The 25,053-nt window shown below is 46.4% G+C and overlaps 2 long non-coding RNA genes across 2 annotated transcripts; both read left to right on the top strand.

Moving 5' to 3' along the window:
* The first annotated feature begins 6,120 nt into the window (after positions 1-6,120).
* LOC144614699 (uncharacterized) lies at positions 6,121-11,705 on the top strand. Its single transcript, XR_013552706.2, has 2 exons — positions 6,121-6,202; positions 11,460-11,705. It is a non-coding gene; the product is annotated as an uncharacterized LOC144614699 (long non-coding RNA).
* Positions 11,706-13,479: 1,774 nt separating this feature from the next.
* LOC132690935 (uncharacterized) lies at positions 13,480-24,806 on the top strand. The gene is made up of 2 exons (XR_009615544.2): positions 13,480-14,603; positions 24,601-24,806. It is a non-coding gene; the product is annotated as an uncharacterized LOC132690935 (long non-coding RNA).
* Positions 24,807-25,053: the final 247 nt, after the last annotated feature.

Genomic DNA, 25,053 nt, shown 5'->3' with positions numbered 1-25,053 from the left:
CAGATATTCCAGGCTGACATCATGCCATCTGCAAGAAAAACAAAAAACAAAAAAACAAAAGCCTGATGAAGGCTAGACCTTCCAACATAACGAGATTATACTGTTTGTCTCTAGCAAGTTGAGAAAGTCAGGATTCATATCCATGAGCTTCGATGCCAGAACACGTGTTTTTAACTACTATCCCAGACTTTAACACAGTAAAGAAGTATGCTTCTCTTTCCAGGTTACTAAGAACTGGAGGTTGAATTTGATCCAATTCCTATTTGGAATCTATTGAAATGATTGGATGGTCTTATCCTTTGATTTACTCATGTAAATTTCTGTCTTAATAATGTTACTAATTTAAACCCATTGTTCAGTTCCGCAGATAACTAATATTTTGGAATCATATTTGGTTAGCTGTATTTTAAACACACTGCTGGTTTCAATTTGTTAAGTGTCTTTTTTTTTTCTTTTTTCTTTTTTTTTTTTTTTAGAAAACATTTAAAAGCCCATATTTGTAAGTACGATTGGGCTATAGATTTCTGTGTTATCTTTGTCATATTTTTCTGTAGTGTAAAATGAATCAGGAAGCTTTTTAACTTTCTCTAACTTTGGAAAGATGATTAGTATGGAGGTAATCTGACCCCCTGGGAGGGTGAAAGTATTCATGTTTTTAATTTTTTTGTTTATTTATTTATTTTTGAGAGAGAGACAGAGAGAGTGAGCTGGGGGGGGAGGGGCAGAGAGAGAGGGAGAGAGAGGATCTCAAGCAGACTCCATGCTGTAAGCACGGAGCCCAATGTGGGGCTCGAACCCACACACCATGAGATCATGACCCGAGCTAAAACCAACAGCCAGATGCTTAACTGACTGAGCCACTCAGGAACCCCAAGAAAGTATTCATATTAGACAGGCTAGCTCTGAAGATTTATTCAAAGGCAATTTTTGATAGTTTTGAAATGCCTCAAATCAATTTTGATCAATTACATTTTCTTAGAAACTGTCCATTGCACTGAGATTTTTCAGAAAAAAATATTTAATATTGAATTTAACTTGATTCCAAGGATACATATGTGTTAATTTTAGAACACTTGAAAATATAGTAAAGCAAATTTTAAAAATAAAAATCACATGGATTTCAAGCTCCTTTTAACATTTTGGTTTATAAACTTTATATCTGTCTAGCTGGTTCTATAATTTGTTTAATAAAACCTGAAATTTTGTCATTATTTTTCAAAAAATGTGATTTAAGCACTACATAATATTTTATGCTATGGATATACCGTAAGTTATTTATCTAATTTCTTATTGTTAGAAATTAGTTAATTCTACTTTTTCTTATGAATAACACTAGAATTATATAGCTTTGTAAACATGTATACAATATGTGGTTATTTTCTCAGTATATATTTTTAGAAAGAGAGTTGGTAAGTCAAAGGTTATGAATATTTTAAGCCTTTTTGGTCCTTATTTCCAAGCCAGTTTGCCTATCTGTACCTTTACCAACTCTGGCTATTACCTTTCAAATATCTGGCTTGTTTTGTTTTTTTTCATCTTTTTGTTATTATTTAGATTAAACATTGTTTTACATATGTATTGGGCATTTATAGTTCTAATTCTCTGAGTTGCCTATTCATATTCTTCCCCCATTTCTATAGGGTGCTCATATTACCCTTATTAATTTAGATGATCTGTCAACTGTATAGATTGAAAATATTTTTTCCTAGATTGCTGTATGCTTTTGATTTTTAATTTCTGGAGATTACGGAAACTTGTCTTATTTATGTAGTCTATTAATTTTTTTTCCTTTATGCTTTCTTCTTTTACTTTTTTTTTTTTTTGTAAAGTTTATTTATTTTTGAAAGAGAGAGAGAAACAGAGCATGAGTGGGGGAGGAGCAGAGAGAGAGGGAGACAGAGAGGGAGACACAGAATCCGAAGCAGGCTCCAGGCTCTGAGCTGTCAGCCCAGAGCCAGATGCGTGGCTCCAACCCATGAACCACCAGATCGTGACCCAAGCTGAAGTCGAACGCTTAACCAGGTGCCCCTCTTCTTTTATTTTATACTTGGAAAGGACTTCATTATTTTATTTTGTAATTTTTTTTCATTATTTCATGTAAAAAAGCTCTTATCTCTTATTACTTTCCCTCGCTCGTTTCCAGTTTTATTTGAGCTTATTCTTGCTTTCCTTTTTATTGTTGAATTGGCCGGCATAAAGTCTGTTTTCTTACAGCTTTAATGAGTCACCTTACGCATTTATACTGCGCCTTCCCTTTTCTGTTTTTATCCATTTAATTTGTACCCAGCTTTCCTTCGGCTTGTTTTGTTGTTCATTTGTTAAATTCTGGAAACAAACACTTAATTCATTTATTGTGATTCTTTCTTGTTTAATAATAAAACAACTTATTGCTTTGCATTTCTTTTCCCTAAGTGTAACTTTGGCAGTGGTCCATGAGCTCTGACAAAGCGTTGTTTTGTTCTCATTTTATTGTTGTCTAAATAGTCTGTAACTGAGGTTTTTATTTCCCTTTTGACTCAATAACTATTTATGAGGATTTTTTTACTTATTTATTTATTATCCACGTTTCTAGCATTTTCTTTGTGGCTGTTAGAACTGTTGCCATTTGGTTTAGTTCTATCGGGGAATTTGGCCTGTAAACTTTTCTTTCTCATCGAGATTTTCTCGACAGTGCAGTACGTGGAAAGCTTTTGAAAACGTTGTACTAACACTTGAAAAAGTATTTATAGGGAACAAAGTTGGATATACTATATATCTTTAGTCTTAGTTTCTTGTTTTCTCAGTTGATGTATTGAAGGCAGCTGAGGGTCGTTAACCTAAATAAAAGGATTATTTTTTCCTTTCTTTGTGTGTGAATCTGTCCTTTTTCAATGCCTTTTTTTAGACCCCTTATTCTCATTTTTTTATAGGCCTCTCATTTTTTTATAGGTTCATGGAAGTAGAATGTAGTCAAGTTTTACTTTTACTCCGAGGAAATTCAACTTGGCAAGTTGAAGGGTACATATTTGGAACCTAGGACCCTGCACACGGAGGCAAGAGAAACACAGGGGTAATTACTGTATCTAGGGCCCTATTTCCACCCTCGTAGGTTGGTATTGTCTGGGGAACATGAATTTACTTTCAGAGCTAATGTGTATGTTCACATTTATTTTATTTTGTGTTTTCCATTTTATTTATATACTTTTTTGGGGTGTTCTCTTTTTGGGGGGCACCTGGATGGCTCCAGTCAGTTAAGCACCTGACTTCCACTCAGGTGGAAATGGGTTCGTGGGTTCGAGCCCCGCGTCGGGCTCTGTGCCGACAGCTCAGAGCCTGGAGCCTGCTTCAGATTCTGTGTCTCCCTCTCTCTGCCCCTCCCCTTGCTTGCACTTTGTCTCTCTCTCTCTCTCTCTCTCAAAGGTAAATAAAACATTAAAAAAATTTTTAATGTTCTTTTTTAAAGGTTATTTATTTATTTTGTGACAAAGAGAGAGAGCATGTGTGAGCACAAGCAGGGGAGGGGCAGAGAGAGAGGGAGAGAAAGAGTCCCAAGCAGGCTCCCAGCTGTTAGCGTAGGGCTCAGTCCCATGAATCATGAGATCATAATCTGAGCAGACATCAAGAGTCCAACGCTTAACCGACTGAGCCACCCAGGCGCCCCTGTGTTTTCCATTTTAAATGATGTGTTCATTGATCTTCCAATATAATCCTCATAGGCTTTGTTTTGTTTTTCTCTCTTCTTCCTGTTCTCTTCTCTTAGGATTTGGAAAGTTTTCTTTCTTTCCTAAAAACAAAGTTAAGGTTTTACTGTTAAACTTTCAAGAAAGAGCTCTAACTTGAGCTTGAACCACAGGCTCCTGAGGGTTCAGACAAGTCTGGCGAGCTTCAGGGAGGCACGTGCCAGGGGTCTATTTTCACGAAGGGCTGAGGGATTTCCTGGGAAAGAAGCATGTTCTTTCTCCACATTTATCATCTTCCTTGCATCATTTTCCTTTAGGAATCTCCTAAGAGAAGAGAGCGTCACATATAATAAACTGTGGCAGATTAAAGATGTCTGTGAGTTTTGACGCTCCTCCCACGGAGAGCTGGGGTCCTGTGTCTTCTTCTCTTGGACCTGGGTGGGCTCTCTGACTGCCGGACCAGTAGAATTGGGCAGAAGGTTCTCTGTGCCGGTTTCTGAGCCCAGGCAACTTCTACTTCCTGTCTCTCGGAGCCCTCGCTTTTGGTACCCTAAGTGGCCATGTAAGAAGTATGACTTCTCTGCTCCACGTGGACAAAGCTGGAGCTACATGGAGAGTGAAAGGGACCCCGTTGAGCCCAGTCCTCCAGCCATTCACCAGGGTGCCTATGCGGGAGTGGAGAAGCATTTTGAAAATGAATCCTCTAGCCCAGCTGACACCATGTGACTCAGAGATGAACCGTCCAGCTGAGCCCTGGCTACATCCTTCTCACAGAATCCTGAGCAAGCTAAAGTGACTTTATGTATTTATTTATTTGTTTGTTCGTTTATTTATTTATTAAAGTTTACTTACTTATTTTGAGAGAGGGAAAGAGTGCAAGGAGGGGAAGGGCAGAGAGAGCGGGAAGGAGGGAGAATCCCAAGCAGGCTCCTCCCTGTCAGCACTGGGCACCACGTGGGGCTTGATCTCACAAACGATGAGGTGACGACCTGAGCCCAAATCAAGAGCCGGACGCTTAACCAACTGAGCCACCCAGGTACCCCCGTAAAGTGGTTTTTAAAGTCACCTAATTTGCGAATAGTTGGATACCTCACAATAGGTAACCAATGCTCAACTTTGGACATTGGAGAGAAGACTAATGATTTTGAGGGGTGATAACCATTCACCTCTCTTCTGGCCCAGCTCTGCATGGGCTTGTACCTACATACCATGGATAGCAACGCAACCCCGAGGAATCGTTTTTTTATGGCAAACTATTTAGATTATAGGGGTTTAAGCACTACCGCACCCACTAACAAATTATAACCAAAAAAGTAGAGACAATTCCCTTCACCCGTCCTTGTATTTTCTCCACACTTCTCCCTCTCCTTGCATCATTATCAACGACCTTTTCCTTTCTTCTACATTCTGGAGAGTTTCTCTAGCCTGTTCTCCATCCCGTGACTTGATGATCACCTATTGATTCTGCCCTTTCCTGCATGAAATCTGGATTTCGATTTTGTCAGCACATTTCTGTTTCCTTACGGTTCTTCTGGATCCCATTTGCATTTACTTGTATCTCACTCTGTTGGTGTGAGTCTCATCCCTCTTAGAGCTTGGTATACCAGGTTCATGGAAATCGTATCTTGGTGGATGCTCTTCAGGGCCCCCAAGAGTTCCCTAGAGTCGTTATCTCCTTCTTGGGGATTGTGTTTTCAAAGTCCTGCTCATCCTTTGCCTCTTCAGGGTGTTGGTCTCTTTCCCTTCTCAGTAGGTTGTGGTCACCCGCAATGTTGGCTTTTCCCCCGTTTCTTGAGAAAGCTCTCTCCAGACACAAGGAGGTGTTGAATATCTCTGTCCAGCTCTCTCTTCGCCAGCACACGGGTCTCAAATGCCATTCGCGGTCCAAGTGAGTGGCACATTGGTGTGCTCGGTTTCAGCCTGGCCCACGCTAAGTCACAACTCTAGCTGACTTTTATCTTTAAGGGCTCCAGTGCATCCAGATGGGGGCACCGTCTCCTCCCTCTGAGTTCTGTTTCCTGGTCTGCGTGTTTACAGGGTTCTTCTTGTCTCCACATCCTTCCCCCACACCACTAGGAGCTTCATGTGAACAGACAGACACCGAGTTCTAGGGCTGGGAGTCATAGGTGAAGGTTCTAGAAGCTCTTGTGAGCCTCTTTCTGTTTACCATTCCCAAGCAGATGATGCTACATCGCCTCGGCATGCCTTTGCTTGTGCCGTGACCGCTGCCTGGAATGCCTCTGTTGTGCTTGCCCATTGCACAGTGTACCCGGTGAAATCCTGCTTATCTTTGAAGCTTCACTTAAATGTTGTCATCTTCCCTCTGCGAACTTTGCTCCTGTGTCCTCATTCCTGCTCTGTGTACCCATGGCATGTGCACAGGTTTTATAGAGCTTATTTTATTGTCTATCTTATTTTATTTTATTTTATTTTTTTAAAGTAACGTCTACACCCAGTGTAGACGTTCAAATCAAGAGTCGCATCCTCTATCAGCTGAGCCCGCCAGGCACCCCCTTCGTTGCCATTTATTGCTGTGAAAAATGGTATGTTCCTCAAAGGAAACGGGCAGGCCTTATTCCTTCTCGTGTCTCCACCCCCAGCATGGTGCAGGCTTTGCACAGGACCTGACGCATAGTAGGTCTCATACGTGTTTGCGGAAGGGGTTGGTTTTGCTCTCGTGGGGTCTCGCAATTGACTGAACAGCCCAAAGACTCTTGTCACCTCGGGGTCGGAATTGGGTCTCAGGTCAAAAGGGCCCAAGTGTCCAAAGATCAGGCCTCGTTGCACCTGCTGGTAGTCTACTGGTGTGAAGGATGTGGCCGGTTCACTCAGGCCAGGAGGGTCCTACCTCTCCCTTTGGATGACTCCTTAGGATCAGTCTGTTTAGCAACATCAGTGCTATACTTGGGGAACAGAGTGTAGTGAATCACGGAAGGCCTCCAGTGCCGCGCTCCAGAGTTTGTGGGGGCTAGGAATGTACCGTTCACTGGTCGTGCACTTCCGGTCATATCTATCCACCTCATTGTTCCCCAGCCCGTCTGTAACGTGGGAGCGATGCCGGTACGTACCCTGTAGGGTTGTCGTGGAGATTAAATGAGTCACTACACGTAAATCACGGAGCATGCTGCCTGCTCATCGTAAGCGCTACATAAGTGATGCGATTGTCATCCTTCTCAGTGGAGATTGATTGGCCTTATCTGCCTGTGTTGAGAGGGATTCTGAGGCCTCATCTGGGCTTAGCTAGAGAAAAAGTACGGTGTCTCGTGTGCAGGAGGTGGTGGTCCACATGCCAAGGATTTGCAAGTCTTGCTGTAGGCACTAGGAAACTGAGAAGTTTTCATTTTAGCAGGGCACTACAGGAGTGGTGTGGATCTGGCAGCTTCTGGACGATCCCTGGAGTTTAGTTCTAAGGAGAGGCCGAAGGAATTGCTACCTAATCCCTCTTGGTAGAAATGGCGGAGCGTGCGTGGGCAAACACGTTGAACACACATCACGCGTGCATGTAACACCCAAGAAGACGGAGGCAACAACCTCAACGGGTGTGACCCGTGCTTTTGTGTCTTCTCCGTGCCCTGGGCCAAACTTTTCTGTGGCGAAGTAAAGGGTTAAGAGTCTAGAGAGGCTCCTGGGCCCATTTTGCATATGAGCATTTCCATGTTAATAGGACATTTAAGGGAAAATGCTCTCTGTCAATTGATTGTATAAATATTTTATCCGGCGTAAGTGGCAGCAATGACGGTCTCTAGAAGACTTTCCCTGCGAGCGGTGTGAAGGATAAAATTAGGGCGTTATTGTGGAAGAAATAGGACACAACGGGGAGTTACAAACACTTGATCCAAAGTGTAAAAAATGGTCCCCTCGCCTCGGTGCAGCCTGGAGCCTGGGCCGATTAAATCCATAATGGAATGAGTAAGTTTGGGCCGCATAAATTTGTCTCCCTTCCCCAGGAATCCTGCCCGCCGCCCGGCTAGATTAATGGCCAGGAGCCCCGCACATAATGAAGTGCGCTACCCTGGCACCCGTTCATGAATTTATTATGGTGTCCACAATTGGGCTGGATGGCGGAGACATCTTTATAAATCCTGCATTTAGCGCTGCCGAGATGAGCACTTCACTCCTAATGGCGAGCCTGATTTATCACCAGGGGCCTTGCTCCTCAGCCAGGCCCCCTCCTCAGCACTTCTCGAAGGAAATACAGGTCATCTTGCTGATGGAAATGAAATGTGAAGGTAATTAGAGGAAGCCAAATGGAGATGGGAGAGGGGGCACGATGGACATTTTAAATATGTTGGTCATCTTTTTCCTCCGAGCAATTATATCAGGCTGATTTATTTTTACAGTTTATAATCACTTAACTACCTGTGGCTAGGGATTTTTTTCTTTAACCTTAAGCTTTGGACCAAAAGACGGGCTTTTGATTTCTCTTTTTTAGGATGGCACGAGGGGAGCTCATGTCGAGGGCCTTAGGCTCTGAGTTCCCGTGCATTCTCACAGCCCCTGCGGCTGGCAGCTGGGAGAGGTCCTGGTCAGTCCCTCTCTGGGCCATCTGAGTTGTATGTGGTCCCATACAGGACCCATTTCCACGGGAGGACGTACTCTTCCCAGGAGGTCACAGGGGCTGGCCCACAACAGGGGGCAGAACAGGATTAAGAGTAATGTCTGATGGGCACGGACTCCAATCCCGCCTCCTCAGCCTCCTAGCTAGCTGACGCTGTGTGTCCTACTTCATTTTTCTAAGCCGAAGTGTTTTTTTCATCCATCAAATGGGTATAATAATAGTAGCCCCGTTAGGCTGTGTGGAGATCACATGAGAAAGTGCTTGCAGACTCTCAGCCTAGTGCCTAAATCGGAGTAATTGCCCAGAAATTTTAGAGCTGTGAACTCTTTGGGGCCACCACGTTATAACTTGGTCAGCCCGCATTGAACTTACAAATTATGTTTGGATACTGTGAATACAGACTTAAGGCTTTACCCTGCCACTTTGGGTTCTCTTTTTGTGGGGAGGGTTGGGCACTGAAGACAATGTCAGTACAGAGCTGCAGAAATGGGGAGAATACATACGATGGGAGCACCATGGAGGAGTCCTAAACCACCAAGAGTGATTCTAGAGGTGCCGTATCAGGGAGGGCTTCCTGGAGCAGAGGAATCTTACCTTTTCAGCATGAATTACAGCTGACCCAACACTTTCATGTGTTGGGTAACTTTACTTTTCGTAAAAAGTAACTTTACTTTTTGTAATAATCTTGGGCGATGGACCACTGACGGGCGAGGAGGTGGGGAACAGAGAGGGAACGCGGCTTGCAGGGAAGCGGCTTGTCTGCTTGTCCAGAGACAGCAGTGGATTCAGGGTTTACCAACATGGATTTGAATCTTGGCAGGGTGTAGACTTCATACCAGTTGGCGTACTCAATTCCCATCTAATATGAGTGAAATAGAACGAAGAGTTTGGTTGCGATGCACTTGCCTGGGTGACATAATGTGAAGGTGCACGTGTGTGTGAATATATATATACATGGATGTCTATCTATATCTATATCATCTATATCTATATTTATATCTAATCTCTCTGGATGCTTTTAAGATTTTTCTCTCATCTTTGGCTTTCAACAGTTATTTTATGGTGTGTTTTTGTCTTTAATTCTGCTTGTGGTTCACAGCACATCTTGAATGTGTCCCCTGATATCCTTGGCAGTTTTGTCACATTCTCAGCCATTATCTTCTCAGACACTACCTTTTCCCTTTTCTCCATCGTTCTCCTTTTCCAGACATTTTCGGACTGGATATTTTCTACCCCCATACTCTCCAGATCGTCAGTCCTCTTTTTAGCTGTGTCGAATCTGACAAACCCATGTATTAAGTTCTTAATTTTAGCTATCGTGATTTCCACCTCTAGACTTTCTGTTGGGTTTATTAAATGCAGGGAGTCTAGCTCCTTTGGTTAAATTCTCTTGAATTAGAATTCTTTCTAGAAAGTTCTATTTTCTTGCACATGAGAATCACAGTCATTTTTAAGTTCACCTTGGATAACTCCAATATCTGGATTACCTGTGAGTCTGTCCAGTTGTTTTTCTTTTTCTTTTTTTTTTTTTTTTTTTCACCCTGCCTCCTAGCATGTTTGGCAATTTTTCATCAAATAACTACATATTGTGTGTAAACAGTCGTAGAGGCTCTGGCTGCTGCCTTCTTTTCTTCAGGGAATTTAGTTTCTAGGAGGCAATGAGAGTGGACTCAGGTCATCCTAATGCATATTGAGATGCCTTAAGGTTAGGTCTCAGCCTCTCCATTGCTACTTCTTAAGCACTAGCAGATATGTGGAGGGGAAAAACGGTAGAGAACTTTGAGCTCACCTCAATGAGTTCACTTCTCTTTGGGATCATGGTCCCTGGGGTCTCGGCTGTTTGGTATTTCTCTGAAGCCCTTCAAACAGAATTTTTAAAAATGCTTAGCCAGTTTTTCTAGTTACTCTCATGGCGGGGTGACCTCCTACAAGCTCACAGCCAAGAGTAGAGATCTGGCATATATTAGTCCTAATTTTGCAGTTTTTTTTTCATATTTTGGTGCCTATAATTTTTATTCTTGTCTAAACTTATTTTTATAGGCTCTTTATAAGCTCATAGGTCCTGTATTCTTCAACTTACCAGCTGAACAAGATTGATAGTGATAATAACAATAAGTAATGTTTATTTAGTGCCTGTTATGTGCCAGAAATGATTCTAACTGCTTTTTAAAAAAACATTTTTTTAGTGTTTCATTTATTTTTGACAGAGAGAGAGACAGAGACAGAGCATGAGTGGGGCAGGGGCCGAGAGAGAGGGAGACACAGAATCCAAAGCAGGCTCCAGGCTCCGAGCTGTCAGCACAGAGCCCGACATGGGGCTCGAACTCACGGACCTCGAGATCAAGACCTGAGCTGAAGTCGGACGCTCAACCGACTGAGCCATCCGGGAGCCCCTTTTCTAACTGCTTTTATGCAGATTAAGTTATTGGGGCGTCATTAACCCCATTTTACAGATGAATCCTGAGGCACAGGGAGGATGGCAGCTGGCCTCCAAGATGGCCCCAAATGCTCCTTGGCTCCCGGTTGGGGGGTCGCCCCCCACGGTGTACCAGGCTTCGTCCATCTGGCCAGTGAACTGTGCCAGAGGTGATGATATGTCACTGCCGAGATTAGGTTGTAAAAGGCTCTGTGGTTTCCGTCTGGATTGTTTGCTCACATCCTTTATTTCTTACGTAGGACTTGTTCTCCCTCAGACCCCTTTGCTTTCGGAGAAGCCATCTGCCATGTCACACGTAGTCCTATTTTACAGGGAGGCTCATGTGACCAGGAAAGCCTCCCGCCAACATCTAAGGGAGTACTCTCGGAAGCCCACACAGTAGCCCCAGTCAAACCTTCAGATGCCTGCGGCCCTGGCCGACAGCATGACCCTGGGCCGGAACCCCCAGCCAAGCCACTGCTGGCTTCCTGACTCTCAGAAACCGTGTGGCACAAAGCGTGTTTCTGATCTTCAGCTGTTGGATTTGGGGGGGTCCTTTGTCAGGCAGCGGTGGGTAATTAATCCAGAATCCAGAGAGGTTTAAAAATGTTGACGTGGACAGTACGGGGATGAGTATGGGGATTAATCGGGCAAAGCATTAAACTCTGTTGTGGAAAAAAAAGATCGCAGGCTGCAAATGTAAAGTTTTTAAATTTGAAAACAAGATTCTGTCGTTTGTAAGGACTAACGTGTGGGGAGGAGGCAGAGGAAGGAGGCTGGGGACTTTCTCGTCCCCGGTGCTAACACATCAGACTTTTTCTTACAGGAAGACAACCTAAGACCTAGTGAGAGTGAGCGTTTCCTGATAGCTGACAAGAGAACGGAAACCTCAGTCCTATGACTGTAAGAAACTTCTTTCCGTGAACAACCTGGATGAAGATACCAAACCAAGCTGCGGCGGACCCCCTGGCTGCAGCCTCGTGAGCCCTCTGAGCATGGAACTCAACAAGGCTCGATTCAGATTTCAGAGCCCTGGAAGCTGCGTGATAATAAATCTACGTCGTTTTATGTTTGTGGCGAGTGCTAGGCAGTTAACACTAACACCAAGTTAAAAGGCAACATTTAAGGAGCGCCTGGGTGGCTCCGTCGGTTAAGCGTCCCATTTCGGCTCAGCTCATGACCTCGCAGTTCGTGGGTTCGAGCCCCGCATCGGGCTCTGTGCTGACAGCTCAGAGCCCGGAGCCTGCCTCGGATTCTGCGTCTCCTTCTCTCTCTGCCCCTCCCCTGCTCACGTCCTGTCGGTCTCTCTCAAAAAATAAACACACGTTAAAAATTAAAAAAATAAAATAAAATGCTACATTTAAGTTTTAAAAGTCAAACAAGGATTACAGTAAAGGTTCTTTGGATGGACTCCCTCCCCCGTTTGAAATTAGAAATGATGGCTGACTGTGACAAGTTTTATTTTACTCTCACATCCAGCCTCAACCTGAATATTGTTGAGAGTCAGGGAGATCCAGATTTCCTCAGATAAGCCGTTATTAATCGCTCAATTTGCAAATCCTGGGTGCTCTTCAATTATTCAGAGCTAGAAGGAGAAGCTTAACTTCGGGGCCTGTCCCAGAGCGATTTTGCTGGTCAGTCCAAGTTAATGATTTGGTGGTCCTGGGTGTATTAAATTTGGCATCCAACATCTGGAGAGTTGCAGGGATTAAAAAAAAAAATTGCTTTTAAAAATAACGAGAACTATGGTTTTTTTTTAAATTTTTTTAAACATTTATTTATTTTTGAGACAGAAAGAGACAGAACATGAACGGGGGGAGGGTCAGGGAGAAGGAGACACAGAATCCAAAACAGGCTCCAGGCTCCGAGCTGTCAGCACAGAGCCTGATGCGGGGCTCGAACTCACGGACTGTGAGATCATGACCTGAGCCGAAGTCGGCCGCTTAACCGACCGAGCCACCCAGGCGCCCCTGAGAACTGTTTTAAAAACAATTATAAGTGGAATATTTGGGAAATCTATGAAGGACTTTGATCAGATTCAGGGCTCCAGAAGACACAGGAAAAATCCCAGACTTGGCAATTTCCCCAAGGACTTTCTAGCTGTGCTTTTTATTGATCTGTAATTACTTTAGTTAGAGTGTCTTACCTCTTCCTTCACACTACCTTAGAAGGTCATTAGGTCACAAGTGTTTCCACACACAGGGACGCACACACCCACGTATGTACGTGAGTGTATATATATCTATGACATTATATATGTATGTACATATATGAAGCATTATGTATGCATATATATGAGGCAGTGTGTGTGTGTGTGTGTGTGTGTGTGTATGGCATTACCTATACCTATGTATATTCTGAAAGGGAGCCAAGGTCTGAGTAGGGGGTTGGAGCTAAGGGCACCGGTGGGCACAGGCTGATGTGTGCCTATATGCATAATAAGTGGAGAACAAATACACGACTATTTGAGAACGTACTACTTACTGTATTCAAGTTTACCGTGCTCCTCTGCTGACTTTTCATTGTGTATTCAGTGGACACGATCTCACCGAGGAGGCCAAAGATTTTGATATCCGTTAAGGCTGCTTCGGCAATCTGATTCCGGTTGTGCAAAAATATGCAGTCTCAGAATGATCTAGAACGTGGTTTTCAACTCAGCAATACCGACACTTGGGGGCCGACAATGTCCGGTGCATTAGAGATGTTCTGTAGCATGCCTGGCCTCTACCCACAAGATTCCAGTAGCACCTCCCCAAGCCCGCTCCAGGCCATGACAATCACAACTGTCCCCTGGGGGACAAACCAGGCAGCTGGGAACCTCTATTCTAGAAGAATCCAAGCTTCGGGCTTAGAGCAACTGTTTTGGCCCAAACAGTTTTTCTTCTTCTTGGGCTCCTCCCATCTGGCACTCGGTATTGGGGATCTTCAGTCCTCCACAGCAGGAAAATTTTAGAAAGCTCTAGACTATAGTAGACACATTCTGGAAATTAGAACTTTCCCCAAATCCCAGGTTCAGAATCGGGGAAACAGAGACCCAGAGAGGAGAAGGAGCTTACACATGGGCCCTCAGAGAGCCAGGAACTGGGTGCCAACCATTCCCTAGTTGGCAAGGTACCTTATCCTCTCTGTCTCTCCTTCTCTGAGTCTCTGTCTCACACACGCACACCCGTCCTCTTTTCCCGTCCGACCCCGGCAGTTTGCATGGATTGGGGCTAACACAAATTCAAGGCAAGAAAGGAGGCGCTGTTCCACTGACTAATCAAATACACATAAAAGCTCCTTCTGAACTATAATTACGTTTGTTCGCTCCTTGGGTTGATTTATTTTTTATTTTAATTGTCAGCCCTGCTCCACCATGATGCTAATAGAAATGTTATTGCAGCCAATATGCGCTAAAATGATGTCTAAAGATTATTAATGAAAGCAATAAGAAGGTGTCTTCATAATAAGTCAGCATTAACGGAGTAATTCATTTTACCTGATGTAATTGGATTGTAGCGTCTCAATAGCCTGGGACTTCCTCCTAATTGGGATTAGCTACAGCTTCCTCCTTTTAGGAGAACATTTAACTCTTCCTTTTCTACTTTCCAGTTTTTTATGAAGTCATTAAATGTGAACCGTTGGGCATTTCGGGAAAGGGAGCCAAGATCTGAGTAGACGCGGGGTGGTGAGGGGAAGGGGCGGAGCCTAGGTCACCGAGGGCCCCAGGCCGGGAGAGTCAGTCCTGCCCTCCTCCCTTCCTTCGCCTGTCCTCCCTGCCAGCCCCTCCTCCTCCCTCCTCCCCATGCTCAGCTTCCTCAGCCCCGCCTCTTCCTGTTCACCAACCCTTCCGATTCTTCGGGAAGGAGTCTGGGATCTTAGCGTGGAAGTGAGACCAAAACCATGCTATGTGAGGCTCGATTTAGCCAGCGGCCCCTGGCCTGTGAAGAGAAAACTCCGATCTAGGTCCTACCGGGTTCCCGGGATTCAGGTCGGTCTCCGGGCCCCGTGGAACAGCTCCAGAGCAGCCTTGTTTTCCTAGTGAGGAAATCGGGGCTCCGGCACCAGACCCAGGCTGTCCACCTGCTTTGCCCTGAAACGCCCCCCTCCCCCCCTCAGGCAGCCAAGAATGTTCGGGCAGATTTCCCCAGGTTGGGGAATTCATGGTACAGGAAAGGATTTTAAGGGGGTGCAGAGACCAAGAGTGTTTACTGAATATGACTTTTAATGAGAGTTGGGGGGAAAGACGAGCATCGGACACTAAGCAGCAGAGCCAGAGGCAGTAGATCGTCGCAATAACCGTCACCTTCCTCTTCCTCCTCCCCCTCGTCGTCATCTCAACGGCAGGCGCCACATATCGAGCCATTATCCCGTGCCAGGCACGGCGCACTTGCCAGGCGTTATGTCATTTAACCTTTACAGCCCTTCTCCCACCTTCTCGTCATCTCTACTATGTCTGTGGAGGCACAGAGCATGCAAGCAAGTTGCCCAAGCTCACACAGCATTGCCAGGCAGCCTGAAGAAATAGATTAGGACGATGGTTCTGGGCTCAGAGGCCGGGAGATAGTCAGGCTACAGTCCCAGGGCAGGGAGGACATCGCTGCTGAAACCCTGTCACCGCTGCCGCCCGTGGCTTCCACTGACCTTTGGCCAGGCTGTGGCGGCCAATGCCAGACAGCCCTCTACTCTGTCCCCCGCTTGGGATCCCAAAATCCCCCTCCAGAGCTTGGGCAAGAAATATCTGTTTGGGTAGGCCTACGTATCATGGTCCCAGACACAAGGGCAGATGGGAAGGTGATTGTTTCTGCAGTAGTACACGGTCTCTGTCCCGTGAGCCGTGAAATGATGAAGAATTCTGGAACACGGCTGTTCTCAAACTTTTCCGTCTTAGGATCCCTTTGCATCTCAAAAATTATTACTGTTGAGGAACCCAAAACCTTGTGTTCAGGGGAGTTATTTCTCTTGCTATTTTACCACGTTAGAAATTAAGAATGAGATGGGGCGCCTGGGTGGCTCGGCCGGTTGAGCGGCCGACCTCGGCTCAGGTCACTATCTCACAGTCCGTGAGTTTGAGCCCCGCGTGGGGCTCTGGGCTGACAGCTCGGAGCCTGGAGCCTGTTTCGGATTCTGTGCCTCCCTCTCTCTCTGCCCCTCCCCTGTTCATGCTCTGTCTCTCTCTGTCTCAAAAATAAATAAACGTTAAAAAAAATTAAAAAAAAAAGAAATTAAGAATGAGAAATATTTATTAATTTATTGACATATCTACATAATAACAATAATGAAGCGTGCCACTGTTTTATAGCCTTATAAACATAGAATGGTCTCCGGGGAAACTCCCCTAAAGGCTCACGAGAGTGACAATTGAAAAAAATGGCAAATAACATTTTAGCATGACCATGGAAATAATGGGTAGGCTTCTGGAACCCCCAGGGGTTCCTTAGCCTCACTTTGAGAACCACCGCCTGAAGACACAGAGCAACTTCAGCGATCAGATAAAATCCAATACCGAGCTGTGTCCCCTGCCTCCTCAACTCCTCCTCTGTGTTCGCCTCTGTGCAAGTCAGGCTGCTTAGGGATCACCCACTCCTCCCAAGTCTACCGGATGAGGACAAGCAGTAAGGGCAGGAGACTCGAGGCCCCGGTGGGCAGCCTGCAACCAATGACGGATGGGGAGTCAGCACCCCGGCCCCCTTGTCCTTGGGTGGTCGGTAACTCTGAAGAGCGCTCCCCACAGTGTCCCCGAAGTCCTCAGAGAGCCACAGGGTCACCTGCTCAATTACACACTTTTTGTGGGGTCCCTCCTTCTCCTGCCTCACTTCCCCACTCTCCTGCTGGCATTTCCCGGGGCCATCTTCCCAATAAACTATTTGCATACGAACCCTTATCTCGGGGTCTGCCTCTGGGGAAAACAGAAGATGGGGTTTAACGGATTTTCAGATGCTTCAGCACAGAAGTCTAGCCCAGCACGTTTGGGTGATCCTTTGTTCAGCGTCTGGGTTCCCACAAGCCTGGAAGTGCCTCGGCGAGAGAACCATGACTCTCTGTTCATTATTGAATCCTTAGTACTGAACACAGGTTTTGGCCCACGGTCATCCCCCTTGGGAGAACACTTGTTGACTGACTGAGCGGTCAAGATGATTAAATGCATGAAACCCTTCACACTATTCTCCAGCTGTCCTAGAAAGGCCAGCCGCCATTGTCACAGAAACCTTGTTGCTGGGGCAGGGGTTGGCACACATTTTCTGTGAAGGACCAGGTAGTAAATATTTCAGGCTTTAGTGCTGCCGACACAGCCTCAGTTGCTGCCATAACTATTCAGCGTGGCTGTTGTAGCACGAAAGCAGCCATACGCGATATGTATGTGCCAATAAAGCTTTATCGACAGAAACAGACGGTCGGAATTTGGCCCGAGGGCCACAGTTTGCTGACTTTAGTCCAGGATACAGATGTTAGTCATTCCGTGCGTGGTGTTATTTAAAGCATTATGTTTGGTTCTCACGGCGGACAGCTGTCCTCCTTCCGAGAACCCTCCCCAGGCCCCTCCGCGGCTCCACCCTTCCCCTCCCTCACTGTCCACGAGCTCTTCTGAAGTGAGTGCAGATCAACTCAGGGCCTTAGGGCCGTGGCTCTGGCCCTTTTTGCATGTCTGGTGACCGGGTGCCCTGTTGGTACCTACAGCTGCTATTTTCATGATCTGTTTGCTGGCCTTGGTCAGGGCCTGAGGTCCTCCCTTACGACCCAGCCAGCCCTACCTCGGCCGTGTTGGTCTCTGGAACCCCAACTTTCAGCCGCATCCCCCATTTTGCCCTGAACTTATGCTGTTCACTCTGAGCCCTCCGCATTGAGGTCACCTGGCTCCTTTCTTGGCAGCTTCATTGCAAGTCTGTCTCAGGCAGCTTGGGCTGCATAACAAATATCACCCCGCTCCCCCAACTGGTGGCGTAAACAACGGAGGTTTGGTGTTTTAAAATAAAATTTCTTTTTGCAATTCTGGAGGCTGAAAGTCCAAGATCAAGGCGTTGGTAGGTTTGGTGTCTTCTGAGGCCTCTCTCCTTGGTTCGCAGATGTCCACCTTCTTGCGGAGTCCTCACTCGACCTTTCTCTGTGTGTGCAGGTCCCTCGTATCTCTCTGTCCCCAAATTTCCTCCCCTTATAGGAACACCTGTCATACTGGAATAGGACCCACATTCTGAAGTCATTTTAGCTTCATCGCCTCTTTAAAGAGCCTATCTCCAAATACAGTCGCGTACAGGGGTTAGGACTTCAACGTAATTTTAGGGGTCACAATTCAGCCCACGACAGGGACAGCTGGCTAAGTTCCACATCCCCTGTTGGGAACTTTGGATCCTTCTAGCGCCTGATGGGAGACAAAAGGGCTCAGAATGCTAGCTCACATCTCTCCCCATCTAACCGTCTCATGACTTCCCTTTAAGTCTACCGCATTACCCACCTTGAAACAGGGACATCCGTGTTTAGTGATCTCTGATTTCCAAGTAAGAATTAGGGCACCAGCTCTCCCTGTTTAGTTTTTTCCCCTCAACCCAGCACCCTTACCTCTGGGATTTGGGTCCCGAGAGAGGAGTCCGGACATATCCCGCTGTCTTCTGTTCCAGAATTACATTGTGGATATTAGCGTTTGGAACTAGTGGGCCTGCCTTCAAACCCAGCAAGATCTTTAAACTTCCAGTCTTCTGGTTAATACCTATGTGTCCTGAGCACGTTGCTTTTCCCCTCTGAGCCTCCATTTACTCCTCTGTATATTGGGATGATAGAAGAAGCTACCATGAGGGGTGACTGAGACGATGCATATAAAGTGGGTTTACACATAACAGATATGAAATAATACTATAAGCCAGGTAAACAGTCAGACGATAAACCCGATCACGTAGATAAAGGGGCTGCCGTAGGGCCTGCCATGCATACGAGCACAGCTTCTAGAACGCTCGTGGAGGTCCCCGCAAGACGGGGCGATGAAGTGCCGAATGAGTACTGGCGATTCCGTGGCGAGGAAGAATTTTGGAACAGCCCAAATGTCAGATCTAGGTCTGGAAGCGATGCCGTGGCCCCAGGGAGATTAGATTCCTGCCCAGGAACCAGGAAGAGCTGGGACAGCATCTCTCGGGTGCTGAGCACACAGAAGACAGAGGCCGCCTGTCTCTCTCGGCCGTGTATTTAGGAAGAAAACCAGGAATTGGTGTTTGGGGCCGTCAAGATGCCAAGGAGGACTCGCTGCCAGGCCAAACCTGGGTTCCGTCCAAAAGCCACTTGCAAAGACAGCAGGGAAAACGCGGTGGTCACAGGCCAGCCCGCGATGATGGAGGCTTCCCCTTCTTCCCTGTTCCATCAACCCGGAGTCTGGCTGTTGGAGGGCATCGGGGGCTTGGGGAGTGGGGAGTCTCCTGGTCTCCACCCGAGAGGTTTTCCTTCCTTGGGGGCTGTGGCGGGAATCAGCAGCGTCTGGGGGCGGGGGGCGCAAAGAAGGAAGTGACGCTCCCCACCCTGAGCTCCCCGCGCCCCCCCCCCCACCCGTTACGGCCACAGCTGTGATGCTGAACCTCAGATTGTCCCACTATTGATCCCCCTCCCATAATGAACTGTAACAACAACTCCATTACTCTGTGCTCGCCCATTGGCTGAGGATAATATAAAATTAGCCAGCGTGCATGGGGCCTCTCAGGATCGATTTTCCTACTCAGATTACTTGTTACGAAAGAATAGAGCTGTCTCCCCCATAATTGAACAAGTTAACTCCTTGTCTCATAAAATGTAAGCCAGTATTGATTGGCTGTTGTGGCACACAGAGGGGGGCTCGGAGGGGGTGGGAGACCCAGGGTGTGGGGATGGTCTCCCCCCCCGCCCCCCACCTCGTGACGCTGCCCCCCATTAGCTTCCGCGGTTGGGGCATCAGCCTGAGGCTGGATCCCTGGTCTAAATGGAACTATGGGGAGTGGGTCTCTGAACCCCAGTTTAATGCCCTCAGCCCCTGCCTTTCCCTACCAAGGACGTTAATACCTGTCAGAACACTTGAGGCTTTGGGTTCAAGTCCTGGCCGTGCCCAATGTTAGCTGTATGACCTTGGACCGGCTCCCCGGCCCCTCTGAGCCTCTGTTCATGCGGATAGTAGCAATAACCACCTTGGAGTGTTTCTGCAGAAGACTGGATGAGCCAACCCATGCATGAAGCCAGGGACACTGGGCAGAGGCATCCACATTTTTGTCAGTAACAGAAACCCATCAAGGTGACGTACGACCTAGAGAAACACACACGGTTTTCTGCTGGGTGAGCGAGTGGAGCCTTCAAGGAGCGGGGGCAGAAAGTTCGACTGTAAACACCTCTGACCGTCTTTCGTGTGTGGCCAGAAGCCGCCGGCGTCGTGCCAGGCAGGCTTACTCGGGCATGTGTTCCAACGGCGCAGCTGACTTGTCTCTCCGGAAAGGGAGAGGCTCACCTCGCTGACCACAGCAGCCCGCCGGCCCCACACCTGACCCCCCATCCCGGCCCCAGCTATCACTGCACCGTCATCGCACACAGCCTCCCAGACGGGGCCGGAGGGCTCGTGTTCGCTGGGTTTGGGACCCCGTCCCGAGGCCCGCACATCAATCGGCGGTGAGAGACGGTGCCCAGGCGAGTCTAGTTTTCAGGGCTATCATCTTCTACCGACATCGGCTGGGATGTCGGCGGGGAGGAGGGGGCGGGAGGCAGTGAGGACAAGGTGGGGAGCCCCAGCCCGGGCCCCAGGTCCGGGCTCTTGGTGTATGCTCATGGCAAACAGTAGCCATCACTTACGGTGTGGACAGGGTGACTTGGCCTGTAGACAGGTGCGAGGCATAAGGCTCGTTCTGCAGCTGGGACCAACAGTAAACTCACTCAGGAATTACTTCCTTAGTAGCCGTGCAAATGGGGGATTCTTGTTCTGATAATAATATCAATAATAATAATGTGAACCCTTAGCATGTGGGCTCACTATAGGCCGGGCTCTGTTCTCAACACTTAGCCAGCATCCCCTGGTAGAATTTTGCCTGCAGCAAAAGCAGGTGACGTTATCGTCGTATCAGGCATCACTTTGTTGAGACCTGCTCTGAGAATATCCTCCAGGAATGTTCTGGGACCACAGAAGCTTCCAGGCTGTGAGCGTCGTGACGGACCCATTCCTAATAATGACGGTCAAAGGAGGCCAGCCGCAGACCAGCAAGTCTCCCGGAAGTATTGAAACGCGCAAAGTGTTTCATGGTGCCGTGCTCCATGGCCAAGGCACCGCCTCCTATGCTTGCTTTAAAAAAAAAAAAATTTTTTTTTTAATGTTTGTTCATTTTTGAGAAAGAGGAACAGCGTGCAAGCGGGGGAGGGACGGAGACAAAACCGGAAGCAGGCTCCAGGCTGTCAGCACAGAGCCCGACGCGGGGCTCGAACTCACGGACTGTGAGATCACGACCTGAGCTGACGTCGGACGCTTAACCGACTGAGCCACCCAGACGCCCCTGCGTTTGCTTTTCTTGACAAGTACTCGTATGTCCAGCGCGTGTGCAATGCATAGTGAAGAGAAGGCGGCAGGGAGCTTGGATTCTTGCCCGTCTCTCCTTCCCCCCCACCAATAAATTGAGTGACCTGGTACAGTCCCCTTCCCCCCATGCTCAACCCCAGCTGCCCTAAATTCGAGTTGGTTTGGAGAGGGGCTCCTGAACATGCCACCCGGCCTTGACCTTTGGTTGTGTCTTTGCACAGAGAGTCGTAGAAGGCACCCTTCCCCTATGCCCTTTGGTTTTGCCATTGCACCCGTGTCCCCACTCTTTCATTGCAAGCTTTTGCTCTGTATTTTCATTGTGAAAGTCGTATGTGGTAAATTCAAGCGGCGGAAGAGGGAACGCAATGCAAAAAGATCTGTCATTCCAGATCTTTCTCCAGAGGCAGCCAGCCCTACCTTATATGTGGTATTTCCAGACAGTTTCTAAACAGAGGCAAGTGCGTGTGGGTGTGTGGTTTTAAAAATATCGAGTTCGTGATGCTTGTTTTGTACTTTGCGTCCTAAAACCTTTTTCAAAATTAATTTTGGGGCCTCCTAGGTGGCTCAGTCAGTTGGAGTCCAACTCTTGATTTCGGCTCAGGTCATGATCCCAGGGCTGTGGGATCGAGCCCCATGCTGGGCTCTGTGCTGGGCATGCATTCCGCTCAAGATTCTCTCTCTCCCTCTGCCCCTCTCCCCTGCTCCTGTTCTCTTTTTTTCTAAAACAAACAAACAAAAAAATAATAAAACATGAAAATAATTTTGGATTCAAATATAAGTTATAAAAATAGTATGAGTTTACACAGACGCTTCACCCAGCTTCCCTCTATGTTAACAACTTATAGAGCCATAGTTCAGTGATCAAAACTGGGAAATTAACAGTAATACAAAAACTATTAATTCAGCTACAGACCTTATTCAAATTTGATCAATCATTCTTCTGACATTAGGATATTGATGTCCCAGGATTCAATTCAAGATCCCACAGGGCATCCAGAGCTTTTGAGTTTCCCACCTGTGACAATTCCTCAGTCTTTCATGACCTTTGAAGAGCGCGGGTCAGGCAGTATGTGGAAAGTCTGTTAATTTGGATTTGTCTACTGTTTTCTCATGATTGGACTGAGATCATGCAAATTTGAGGCACAGATACCGCGGTAGCGACGCCGGGTCCTTCTCTGTGCGGTACATCCGGGGTGGGGGGGTGTGATGTTGACATGACGTTCTCTGGGGCTACCAAACAAAGGTGCCTTCTTTTGACAACATGTCACTTCCCTCCCCCGGCTTCTCATTGTACTTTGGAAAAAGTCGCAAGTCCTTAGCAAGGTCCACCAGGGGCCGTATGATAGGCCCCTGCATGCAGTCTCGCTTATGTTCAAGACGGCTGGCCTCTTTGTGGTCTGGGAAGGAACTAAGATCTCCCTTCTCTGAGGCTTTGGCACTTGCTAGTCCCTCTGCAGAATGTTCTTCCTCGTGGCCTACTTCTTGTCCTCATTTGGGATTTGGCTCCAAATGTCACCTCTTCCAAGAAGTCCTCCCTGATTCCCCAGGCACCCGGTTCTTTCTCACACAGTATTCTATTTTATTATTTTCACAGACTTATCGCAGCCCAAAGTGCTTCCTTATTTGTGTTTTTCTTAGCACTAGCTCCAGGATGTGAGCTCCCCAAGGACAACGACTTGGCCTCCCTTCTTTGTTTACCTTTACATTCTAAGGATTCTTGGGCTTTAATGTAAAGGAGGATGTGCCAGGCACGGAGCCTGGAGGGTGTGAGAAATTGCACGAAGGCAGGTGGTCAGGGTCCCCCCTAAAAATAGGGCAATGTCTTTTCAGAAACTGAACAAAACGGTGAAATTGTGATGGCTTCTATCAGTCACTTAGCTGCTCTATCTAGACTCACAGATGGTGCTGCTTGGCTGATGTTCCACGTTGAACTTGGACTATGGAGCCTTTTGGGGTACTTGGGTTGAAAAACCCTATACCAGCCCTTTTCCCCAAAGGCCCCACCCCAGAGCCCCAAGATTGTGTTGGATCAGGTCTCCCCTGCCGTGGCCACCAGTAAATTCAGCTCAGCCCTAGCGATGTCCCAGAGCTGTTATTTTTCCTTGGTCAATCCCCAGTTCCTGGCACGGAGAAATGCTCCACAAATGTTGGAAGCAAGAATGAAAGAGAGGCAGGGAGAAAGGAAGGATGAAAGGGATAGAGAAAGGGAGGGAGGGAGGAAGGAAGGGAGAAAGGAAGGAAGGAAGGAAGGAAGGAAGGAAGGAAGGAAGGAGGGAGGGAGGGAGGGAGGGAGGAAGGAAGGAAGGAAGGAAGTTAGTTGCCTTAGACTAGATGTTGGCGGAGGCCTGAGCCCACAAGGAGTTGGGCTTTTTTTTTTTTTAAACTGAGTGTGGTTCTTAGGTTCTTGCTATGAATCTAAACAACCACATTTACTCATTTCAGATAAGGTTCTGGATAGCCTTACTCTTGATTTCGTATGCAACTAATTCCTCGTAAGCACACAAGTAATAGATGCCTATCGTAGAAAAAGCTGGGAGACAGAGACAAACCAAAAGAAAATGAAATTATACATATATCCTCACTCTCACTCCTGTGATGATGACTGTTGTTTATTTCGTGTCTGTTGTCGTAGACTGTTTTTCTATTTGCATGCAATACACACACACACACACACACACACGCATTTAACCTAAACGGGACAATATTATTCATTCTATTTTGTGATCTTCTTTTTTAACTCGGCATTATACTTGGGACACCTTTCCTTGTCAGCGGGTATACATCCTAAATCACCTTTTGTAAAATCTACCCACGGTGATATTTTCCAAACTGTAGCTCATGACTCTTCAGTGGGTAAGAACACGAATTTAGTGAGTCAAGATCAATATTTAAAATAAATGAGACAGAAAAGAATAGGGCTGGGTGGAATAGAAAAATCGGATGTGTTGCATGAGGGAAGATAAGTATCTGTGCAACGATTCTGCGTGGTTAAACAAATGGGTGCATACTGGGTTGTGATAGAATATGTATTTCTTATGTGAATTCCAGTCGAAAGAGTTTGAAAACTTCTCATTTGCTGCCAATAGGATTCGTCAGAATCTATTGAGCACATACCCTATTCTTGAATGTTTTTGTTGTTTGTACATCGAATTTCTCATATTTGTCAAATTACTTCCTTCCTTAGGATTTCTAATGCAACTGGAGTGGGTCATGAGGGTGTATCCATTTTTAATGTGTCTTCCAGAAAGAAGGAGCCAATGTAGGTTTCTACCAGCTGAGTATGCGAATATCTGTTTACCCATTTTCTGGCCTCCACTCGGTTTTATTGTCTTTTAATACTTGCCAAATTAAGGTTATTAAGGACAGTAACTATCATGCTTGCAGTATTCCATGTTCCAGGCTCTATGTGAAGTGCGTCATCCGCTCATTAGCTCCTTGGATCTTATGTTAACCTTTTGAAATTCGTGCTGTTTGCTCCGTTTTGCAGATAAGAAGCTGAGGCTGGAAAAGGTTAAGATCCTGGCAGAGAGAGGATTTGAACTCCCGTCTGACTGCAAAGACCACGTGCGCCCATTACCGTTGTTCTCAGCGGAGCCTCTCATTGACACGGTTCATACGTAGCCCATACCTGGAAAGACTGGAATCTTCCATATGTCTATCACATAGCACCAATTAAAAATGGTTTCAAATACATTTTGATGGTTCTTCAGAGTCCTTACAGTGTATCGTCTGGGATTCAGAGTCCAGAGCTTGGCCCTGGGATATATATATATACACATATGTGTGTGTGTGTGTGTGTGTGTGTGTGCATCTATATATATATCTTAATATATATATCATAATATATCTTATATATATTTATATCTATCTATATATCTATATCTTATATAGATATATATATATCTTATATATACATATAAATATATACCTTATATACACA

Source organism: Panthera onca, chromosome E2, assembly GCF_046562875.1.
Source record: "Panthera onca isolate mPanOnc1 chromosome E2, mPanOnc1 haplotype 2, whole genome shotgun sequence".
Lineage (NCBI taxonomy): Eukaryota > Metazoa > Chordata > Mammalia > Carnivora > Felidae > Panthera > Panthera onca.
Note: the sequence above shows the minus strand (reverse complement) of the source record. Positions and strands in the feature narration are given on the sequence as shown.